The 9665-nt window shown below is 37.4% G+C and overlaps 1 pseudogene; it reads right to left on the reverse strand.

Moving 5' to 3' along the window:
* Positions 1-3892: 3892 nt before the first annotated feature.
* On the reverse strand, positions 3893-3990 carry LOC116100201 (annotated as a pseudogene).
* Positions 3991-9665: the final 5675 nt, after the last annotated feature.

Below are 9665 nucleotides of genomic sequence, written 5' to 3' on the forward strand. Positions count from 1 at the left end.
TAAACACACAATGTGAGATCTAGACTCTTAATGATCTTTTGAGTCTACTAGTGTATTATTGCTAGCTATTGGTATAGTTTTGAGCAGCAAATCTCTCAGTTGAATTGAACCCATCTTGCCTAACTGGATCTTGGCCACTGATGAGTGTCCCTTAATGTTCCATCTCCACAATCTCTGGCATCCTTCTGTTATGTTCTGCATTTTGTGAATATTCCTATTCTAGCTACCTTATAAGTAGAATCAATCATCATATAACTATCTTTTTTTGGGGGGGCTGGGTTTTTTTTAGCTTAACATAAGTTTTATAAGTTCATTCATGTTGCTGTGTATTGAAGATTTACTTGTTTTCCCAAATTTGAATCATACTCCATGATACATACTTACTACATTATGTTTGTCAGGTCGTTTCTTCATTGACACTCAGGTTGTCTTAATGGCTCAGCTGTTTTAGTATACTAAATGACCATGAGACTATGGTCTCATTAACATCTTTCCTTTCCTTTTGTAAATTTAAAATTGTATTTATTCATTGGGGGATAATGTCATGTCAGGACTGCAGAAGTAAGAGGACAACCAGCAGGAGTTAGTTCATTCTTTCTACAAGGTGGGCCCTGGGGATCAAACTTAGGTCACCAAGCTTGATAGGAATCTCCCTTCCCCAAATATCCTTTCAAAGCCCTGATTTTAATTGATTGGCTAAAAACCTGAAAGTAGGATTGCTAGGTTACCTAGCACTTTAAAGTATTTTAATAGAACTTGCATAGTTCTCCACACTAGTTAAACTGTTTTGCATTTTCATCAAGTATGTTAGGGTTTCAGTTTCTAATTCCTCAAAAATATTTACTCTTACTTTTAATTTTCCCAGTAGCCATGTGGGCTGGGGCTAACTTGCATCTCAATGATGATTAGCAATGCAAGCATATTTTCAGAACCTTCTAGGGAGAAAGGTGTATTTAAGTCTTTAGCCCATAGAAGAAGATCTCAGAAGATGGAAAGATCTCCCATGCTCATGGATTGTTAGGATCAATATAGTAAAAATAGTCATCTTGGTAAAAGCAATCTACAGATTCAATGCAATCCCCATCAAAATTCCAACCCAGTTCTTCATAGTTAGAAAGAGCAATTTGCAAATTCATGTGGAATATCAAAAAACCCAGGATAGCAAAAACTATTCTCAACAATAAAAGAACTTCTGGGGGAATCACCATCCCTAACCTCAAGCTGTACTACAGAGCAATCATGATTTAAAAAAAAAAAAAAAAAAAGCATGGTATTGATTCAGTGACAAGCAGTAGATCAGTGGAATAGAGCTGAAGACCCAGAAATGAACCCATACACTATGGTCACTTGTTCTTTCACAAAGGAGCTAAAATCATCCAGTGGAAAAAAAGAACATTTTCAACAAATGGTACTGGTTCAACTGACAGTTAGCATGTAGAAGAATGCAAATCAATCCATTCTTATCTCCTTGTACAAAACTCAAGTCCAAGTGGATCAAGGACCTCCACATAAGGGCTGAAACTAATAAAAAGAAAGTGGGGAAGAGCCTTGAGCACATGGGCACAGGGGAAAAGTTCCTGAATGAAACACCAATGGCTTATGCTCTAAGATCAAGAACTGACAAGTGAAACCTCATAAAATTGCAAAGCTTCTGTAAGGCAAAGGACACTGTCACTGCAACAAAATGGCAACCAACAGGTTGGGAAAAGATCTTTACCAATCCTCCATCTGTTAATTTCATCCTTAGCTTTTTCCTGCTGTGTAGGAGTTCTGGGAGTATTTTAGAGGATGCAACCTCATCCGTGCAGGGTCTGCATTAGGAGCCCTGTATGTCACCTTTGGCTTCTGATAGCATCTTCTGCTGTAGAGAAGTTCTGCTTCCATTTCCTGTGATCTTAGTGATTACACACAACTGTGCTTCCTGAGTTTATGATGTTGTACTATAACTCTTCTAAATCAACTCTGCAAGCATTGTAGGAAAGAAAAAGAGATTTAGCTTTGCACTCTTTGCTGGCAAGTAGTATTGTCATCGGCGAAAATGTCTATATCTTCACATCACCTTGAAGTTGTATACTCTGCATGCTAGTTTCTGGAATGTTCAGGTGGGAGGCCAATGTGTATAGACATGTAGCCTCACTCACAATTTTGTGCAGGTTAAGTGACATAAATCTCATGAGTTTTGTCTCTGTCGAGAACTTACACGGAATGCTGGCCTACTTTGCTTTCTGTTGCTGTGCACCATGACCAAAACAACTTTGGAAGGAAAGAGTTTAGTTCACCTTACAGCTATCAGTCCACCATAAAGGGAATCAAGGCAGAAAACTCAAGGCAGGAACTAAAGCAGATTCCACAGAGAAGCACTGCTTGGTTCTTGCTCTTTTCTTATGCTACCCAAGACTTCTTGGCCAGAGGTGGCACTGTCTCAGTAGGCTGGACTCTCCCACATCAGTCGTTAAGCAAGAAAACACAAGGCAGATTTGCTTCCTGGTCAACCTGACGAAGGTACTTTTGTGTCAAGTTGATAAAAAAAACAATAGATCAAATGTCCTTAAGCTTCTCATTTCATGATCCTTCTCAAGTTAGGCTATGTAAAGGGACAATGGCATAGGAAACAAAAGTGCTCTTCTGGAAAATTCAGACAAATAAAGTAAAACCTAAACAGTTGCTTAAGGAGCATTTAAGTGTAACCATTTCATTCAAGTCTCTGAAGAAGGAAATTGAAGAAGATCTCAGAAGATGGAAAGATCTCCCATGCTCATGCATTGGCAGGATTAATATAGTAAAAATGGCCATCTTACCGAAGGCAATCTACAGATTCAATGCAATCCCCATCAAAATTCCAACTCAATTCTTCACAGACTTAGAAAGAGCAATTGGCAGATTCATCTGGAACAACAAAAGACCCAGGATAGCTAAAACTATTCTCAACAATAAAGGAACCTCTGGTGGAATGACAATCCCAGACCTTAAGTTGTACTACAGAGCAATAGTGATAAAAACTGCATGGTATTGGCACAGTGACAGACAGGAGGGATTTTTCTAATTCAGACTCACTCTCCAATCTAGAAGCTTGTCTGGACCTACAAGACTGGTGGTCATCTCAGGCTAGCTCCCTGTCCAGACCCCCTGGTATAATATTTAATGGTTTAAATTATTTGATATTTATACAAATAATGACATGGGAGGTATAAACTGAGTCAGTGGAGTAACTTTATTTTCTTAACTATATCCAAAATATCTAATTACAAGCCTGATGCTATAACTACACTGCTAACCCTTTAGAACTATGTATTTATGTCATTCTACTGAGCTAATTTACCTTCCTCTGGAGGTCCTCCAAACACCACAGGACTCCTTAGCTCTCTTTCTGAGAATCCTGTTTTACCTGTGTCCTGACAGATGCTTCTGTGTGGTTCCTGCAAGCCCATAGAGAAAATCTACATATCTTACCTGGAGCTCCTTCCATGAAGGCTCTTCATAGCCGTAAAAAAGAGAACCCTTGGCAGAAAGAACTATGTCACAATCATGGGAGGGTGGGTCCAAGCCAAGCCAGCAGAGGTTGAACCATTTCACCGATACAGTAGGGGTAGCTCAAGACCACAGCTGACTTTTCCTGGGGTCATAGGGCAAAGATCACAAGCTCTTTCCCAAGCAACTTGCCTTAAAATAGTCAGCACCTTTCCATGCATTAGCATTCTTATCTATGGAGGTTTTTAGAGGTACACCCATCCTGCATCTCTTCAGGACATACCTAACTGCATCGGACTAATACAGCATCTATTAAAGCTTTTATATTTTGCTAACAATTAGCTTTTCTATGTACAATAATCAAATATCCTGTAACACCCTGGCACTGGACTGCTGGTCATCTCAGGCTTGTTTTTTTTCAGTGAGTGTTAGGCCATTCATCATTCAGATGTTCACAGGTCAGAACACTGAGGGTAGACAGTCTCTCTCCTCTCTGCCACATCGCTTTCTCAAAACCTCAGGAATTTGTCTGTTTCCCCCCCCAGAGGGAACTGCTATTGATCTCATTAACCTTCTAAATTGTTTCTTTATTGTAGGTTTTGTTATTCTCTTATCTTGTATGCTTGAAACTTTATGAGAATGGATATTGTAAGGCCATTGAATTATTCTAGTCTGAATGCCTATACATACAGTTGGCAATTTGTATGCATACCACTTTTTAAGTTTTTGTTCTGGTTATTTTAGCAATTTCTGAGGTGAGCCTATTAAAATCTCCAATGGTGGTAGCTTTTTCAACTACCCCATTTAATCCATTAATTTTGCTTTATATTTTATTATATGTCATAAATATTTATAGTATATAAAATTGTATTCATGCTACCTATTGTTAATTTTTCACTTTAATATATACTTGTGAACTGAGCTTTTTATAGTACTTTTTATTTTTTTGTGTATGAGTGTTCTATGTATATGTCTGTGCACCCTGTGTATGTCTGGTAACCACTGGGGCCAGAAGAGTATATGAGAACTAGAACTATAACAACAGATGGTTGTGAGCTGCCCTGTGGGTACTGGAATAGAGCCTGAATTCTCTGGGAGAACAGCCTGGTTTTTAACCACTGAGCTATCTCTCCAGTCCCCAAGTTTAAAAAAAAAAAGTGTGTGTATGTGTGTATGTGTCTGTTGTGTGTGTGTATGGAGGGAGGTATGTGACTGCCATCATGCACATGTAGCAGTTGGAGGACAGCCTTGTGTAGATATCTCTCTCCTACATTTATATGAGGTCCTGACATTGAACTCAGAGTGTCAGTTTGCCTTGGTCTCCTAAGACATCTTACTTTTCTCCATAAACTCATTTGTTTGTTTGTTTTGTTTTTCTTTTTTGAAACAAGGTCTTATGTAGCCATGGCTTGCCAGAATGAGGCTGGCCTTGAACTTGCAAAACTCCACCTGCTTCTCTATCCAGAGTGTTGGGATTAAAGGTGCATTCCAGATTCCAAACCTATAGTTGTTTTATTTTGTTTTGAGGCAGGATCTCACTTAGTAGTTCTGGGTGGCCTGTAATTTGCTTCATAGACCAGGCTGTCTTTGACATCATAGAGATCTTCCTGCTTCTGTCTCTCAAGTGCTGAGATTAAAGATGTGCATCACCATACCAGTGTTTAAGTGCTTAAAAATTTTATAACTTTCTGGTGAAATTTAGTTATGACATTGTAGAATTATTTTTATAGTAAATGCTATTTTCTGAATCACATGGAGGTCTAATATTATTTCTGTTCAAACTTTCCTTGTTTGTGTTTGTGTGGTATAGCCTTGTCTATCCTCTATAAAATATACTTAAGCTACATGTCTTAAACAACATAAAGGTAAACTATTAAAACCATGACATGAGTATTATTAAGCCTAGGTACTTAACTAAAACAAATTTAAATTCTAAGCCCATTTTATAATTAGAGTTAAAGAATAGACCCCAGCAGTTACATTAATTGTACTGCAACAAAGAAACAAAACTTATATCAATTCCTTAAAAAAATAAAATTTTTCATAATCCTGAGTTCTGAGTAGAACCAGTTTCAAGAGTGAGTGCTAGTGGCTTCGAATTGTTTCCTTGCCAGAGTTCATTCACACGACCTCATACTGAGGTATTCGGACCTTCTCTTCCTGTTTGTCCAAACTGAGCCACACTGTACAATAGGGACCAATTTTCCTACAAGCACAAAGTTTTTCTTAGAAGGTTGGGATTCCTTTCTCTTTGAATTTCTAGAAAGATCTTCATAAAAATGTTCATATTTACCATTTAAAATTCTATTGCTTTGTGGAAAATGGTATAGTGAAGAAAGGTAATGGAAAATATATTCAGTCTCCTTAACATGAATTCAGTATGGAATTTAACACATCTGAATCTTCTAATCCCCCAGGAAACACCAGAGGCCTGGCCTTCAAATACAGTATCCGTGTGAACAATTTGCTTGGAGACAAGACACTATGGGACATATGTACTTGACAACCTAGTCTTATAGAAGTCTAGAATATTTTAACCAGAAAGTCAGTATACCACAAAACATGACCTTCATTTAATCTGACCATAAATTTTGTTGCTAAACTGGTACTTTTTTGAAAATAGTGAGCATACTCTTTTGATACTGACTTTTCTGGTGCTAACTTGACATATTTGCTTGATACTATTCCATGTTACTCATAAAAGAGGCACAATAATGAAGACATCTTGAAACTGAAGAATCTAAGACTATGCATAAGACAGAGTGCAATTCATTTACACAAAGGACTGAGCCACAAACTTGATTTTAAGTAAGGATTTGGTTGCTTTGCATATACTAAGTGCATGATTAGAAAACCAAGTTGATAAGATGTGTATTATATAGATGAGTATTTATAAAAACACTAATCTTGACAGGACAAATAGTCACATATTTTAATGTTTGCAAACTTTTCTTTAAAAATGAGTCAGGCCAGAGAATCTCTTAATAACTTGCAGCCTTTGACCATAGATTCTAACTTTTCTTATAAATGTCTAAAATGACCTCCTTAAAGAGTTTAAGGACGAAAATCACTCAACTAAGTAATACTGTAAATAAATAACATGTCCAAAAAAAAAAAAAAAAAAAAAAGCCGGGCACTGTGGTGGCGCACGCCTTTAATCCCAGCACTTGGGAGGCAGAGGCAGGCAGATTTCTGAGTTCGAGACCAGCCTGGTCTACATAGTTCCAGGACAGCCAAGGGCTACACAGAGAAATCCTGTCTCGAAAAACCAAAATAAATAAATAAATAAATAAATAAATAAATAACATATATAAGACTAAGGGCCAAAAAAAAAAAAAAAACTGTGCATAAGCACTGCAAATTACTTGACGAAGTTGTTTCCAATAGAAACAAGGGTTAACAAACTCAGATTGACAATCAGATAAATTATAGACAGCAGAAGGCAGGTCTTGGGAGGGAATTAACAGAGAAGATGAGCTGGGGCAAGAATGAACCACTGTTAATGGCTTAGAACCACAGATACCAATATGTACTGTGCATAAATGAGTGTTAATGTAGATTATTCCTCATAAAATGCTTGTCATTGTATATACACACAATGTCCAGTATACATACATTAGTATATGTACATGTGTTTCTATGTTATCAATTGAGAGAATGTAAAATAGCATACCTTGAAAGGTCATAGTACAATGAGCATACCTAACTCCTAGATTTTTACTTTTGTTATTGTTTATATTATTTTAAATTAATTAATCTACCTTTTTAAATGAATTTATTTGTTAGCATACAAAAATGGAATTCACTGTGAAAGTTTTCATATGTGTATCATTATATTTTTCTTATGTACCTCATTGTCACCTCATGCTGCTCCTTCATACCTTTTTCTTTCCATCCATCGCACAAATAACTCTTGCTCTACTTTCATGACACACACACACATATAACCACACACACACACAAATATGTATTCTTTTACCCTTTGTGTTCCTCATTCCTTGTTAGCGTTAAAGGGGAAAAAAAGATAGGACAGAGGATGTAGAATATCTTAGGAGACTCATTTCCTTTAGGCATGTATGAAAGCATTTACAGTGGGGTTTAACTGATGTGGGAATGCCTACCTTGAATGTGGCAGGCATCATTCACGGGCTGGGTCAAGGTAGAAGTAAAAAGGAAGAAGCAAGCTGAGCAGCACTATTTATGTCTCTCTCTGCTTCTTGACATGAATGCAGTGTGACCCCCCCTTTTGTTATACACACAGACAACCTATTCTAGATTCTACACATGAGATAAAACATCATGCTTGTCATTTTGAGTCTAGCTCATTTTGCTCAATAAATGATTATTACTTCCATCTATTTTTCCTGTGGATATCATTGCTTCATTTTATTTTACATTTTTACAACAAAATCCTATGGTATGTCTTTATCCACTTGTCTGTTAATGGACATATTGATAGGTTCCATATTGTGACTATTGTGAATAGGGAATAAATAAACCAAAGATAGTGATATCTATCATAATTCTGAAAAGAGAATTCATATTTCTTGGAGATAATAATTCTAATGACTGACACAAGAGAAAAAAAGGCAAGGAAGAATCATCTTATATTACCACAAAGTGTGTCTTAAACAGTGAGGAAGTTAAAATATCACCATGGTGAGGACATACCAAAGAAGCATAGCAAGCAGACAGAAGATGTTCAATGACAGACCTAGGGTGATTACAAGAAAGCTTTGGATTATACACCTGAGTATAATCAAATAGCACAAAATCCATACTGATGAGTAAAGGGCCAAATGAATTACCAGGCTGGGAATAAGAAGGAATTCTTCCAGGAAGAATCTTAAATAATTTATGTGGGTAGTTTTCTCTTAGAAGATGAAGACACTTTCCTACTCAAGTATGTACTGTGTATGGTGACTTCCTTTCAAAAACATTGGATGAAAAATGAGGAGAAAGCAGTCATTTCACAGTAGAAAGACTGACAAGCTTACCAAGGTTGGGTGAAGAAGATCAATAACCAAGGTACAAGAAAACTTTGAGAAAGTTCCCTGGTGCATGAAGAAGGGAAACTGCACTTTTTTCTGTGTTCTTCCTAGGTCAAATCAGCTACTATTTCACTGGCATTTATCTATTATTTATTTATATGTGTGTACACATGTGTAGAGGTCAGAGAACACCTTGCTTCTCTCCTCTCAGAAGGTGTGTTCCAGGGGGATCCGACTCAGTCATCAAGCTTGGCAGCAAGCCCCTTTACCTGCTGAGCCTCCATCTGCCAATGTAACCATGAAAAAAAAATCAAAGTACAACTGAAAGACTGTAAAACCTCTGACCATAATTTTCAAGGTCATTCAGTATAGGACAAACTATCTGAGGAAAGCAATTGAAGAAAGGGAGGGACAAAGAGAACAGGGCAGGGATAGAGCATTTAGTTTGATATACACTTGGAATAAATCATGGTGGAGAAGTCTTGACAACGGGAGGATGAGCTTATAAATAAGGAGCAGCTTATAAATAATGCCTAGATATCTCCCACAAGTTAAACCTCTCTATAAATGCCCTCACATACATGAGGATTATTCTTAGGATACCTGTCTAAAAAAATCATGACAGAAGAGTTGGAGAGAGTATCATAAGCAATAGGAGCATAAAAGACAGAACTACTGACTGCCATGGGGAACTCTGGGCACTAATTAAGCAAACCTGGGTAAAGTGGAGGCTTTGACCAAAGGTAAGGTATGAATAAGGACTCAGAATTGCAACAAATGATGGTACCAGTGTACTTGCTAGTAAAAGAACGTGAGTGTGAAGTATGTAGAAACCCATTGTTCTACCTTCAAAGGGCTAACCCTCAGACTCTAGACAGGAAAGTGGACAGTTTGATAATCTATTCTGTGGGAAATTTGGATCCAGGAAGGTCTTGAGAAGACCAAACACATCAACCTCCTGTTGGTATTTACAACTTTCAGATGGCAGGGGTGTAGCTCCTCAGGTGGGATCTTCACTCCAAAAATTCACTTTCCTGCCCTGTAAAATCCCCCAAACCTCCTGTGCTTGGGTGCACTGTCTCCAGACCCATGGAGAGACTGCTTGATTGAAAAACAATCTGCTTCCACGAGGCCAATATTTTCTTTCTTTCATTTCCATGTCCTTCCATCAATCTCAATCTAATATTCTTTTTTTTTTTTTTTAGA

The sequence above is a fragment of the Mastomys coucha genome, unplaced genomic scaffold (assembly GCF_008632895.1).
Source record: "Mastomys coucha isolate ucsf_1 unplaced genomic scaffold, UCSF_Mcou_1 pScaffold20, whole genome shotgun sequence".
In the NCBI taxonomy this organism is placed as follows: domain Eukaryota; kingdom Metazoa; phylum Chordata; class Mammalia; order Rodentia; family Muridae; genus Mastomys; species Mastomys coucha.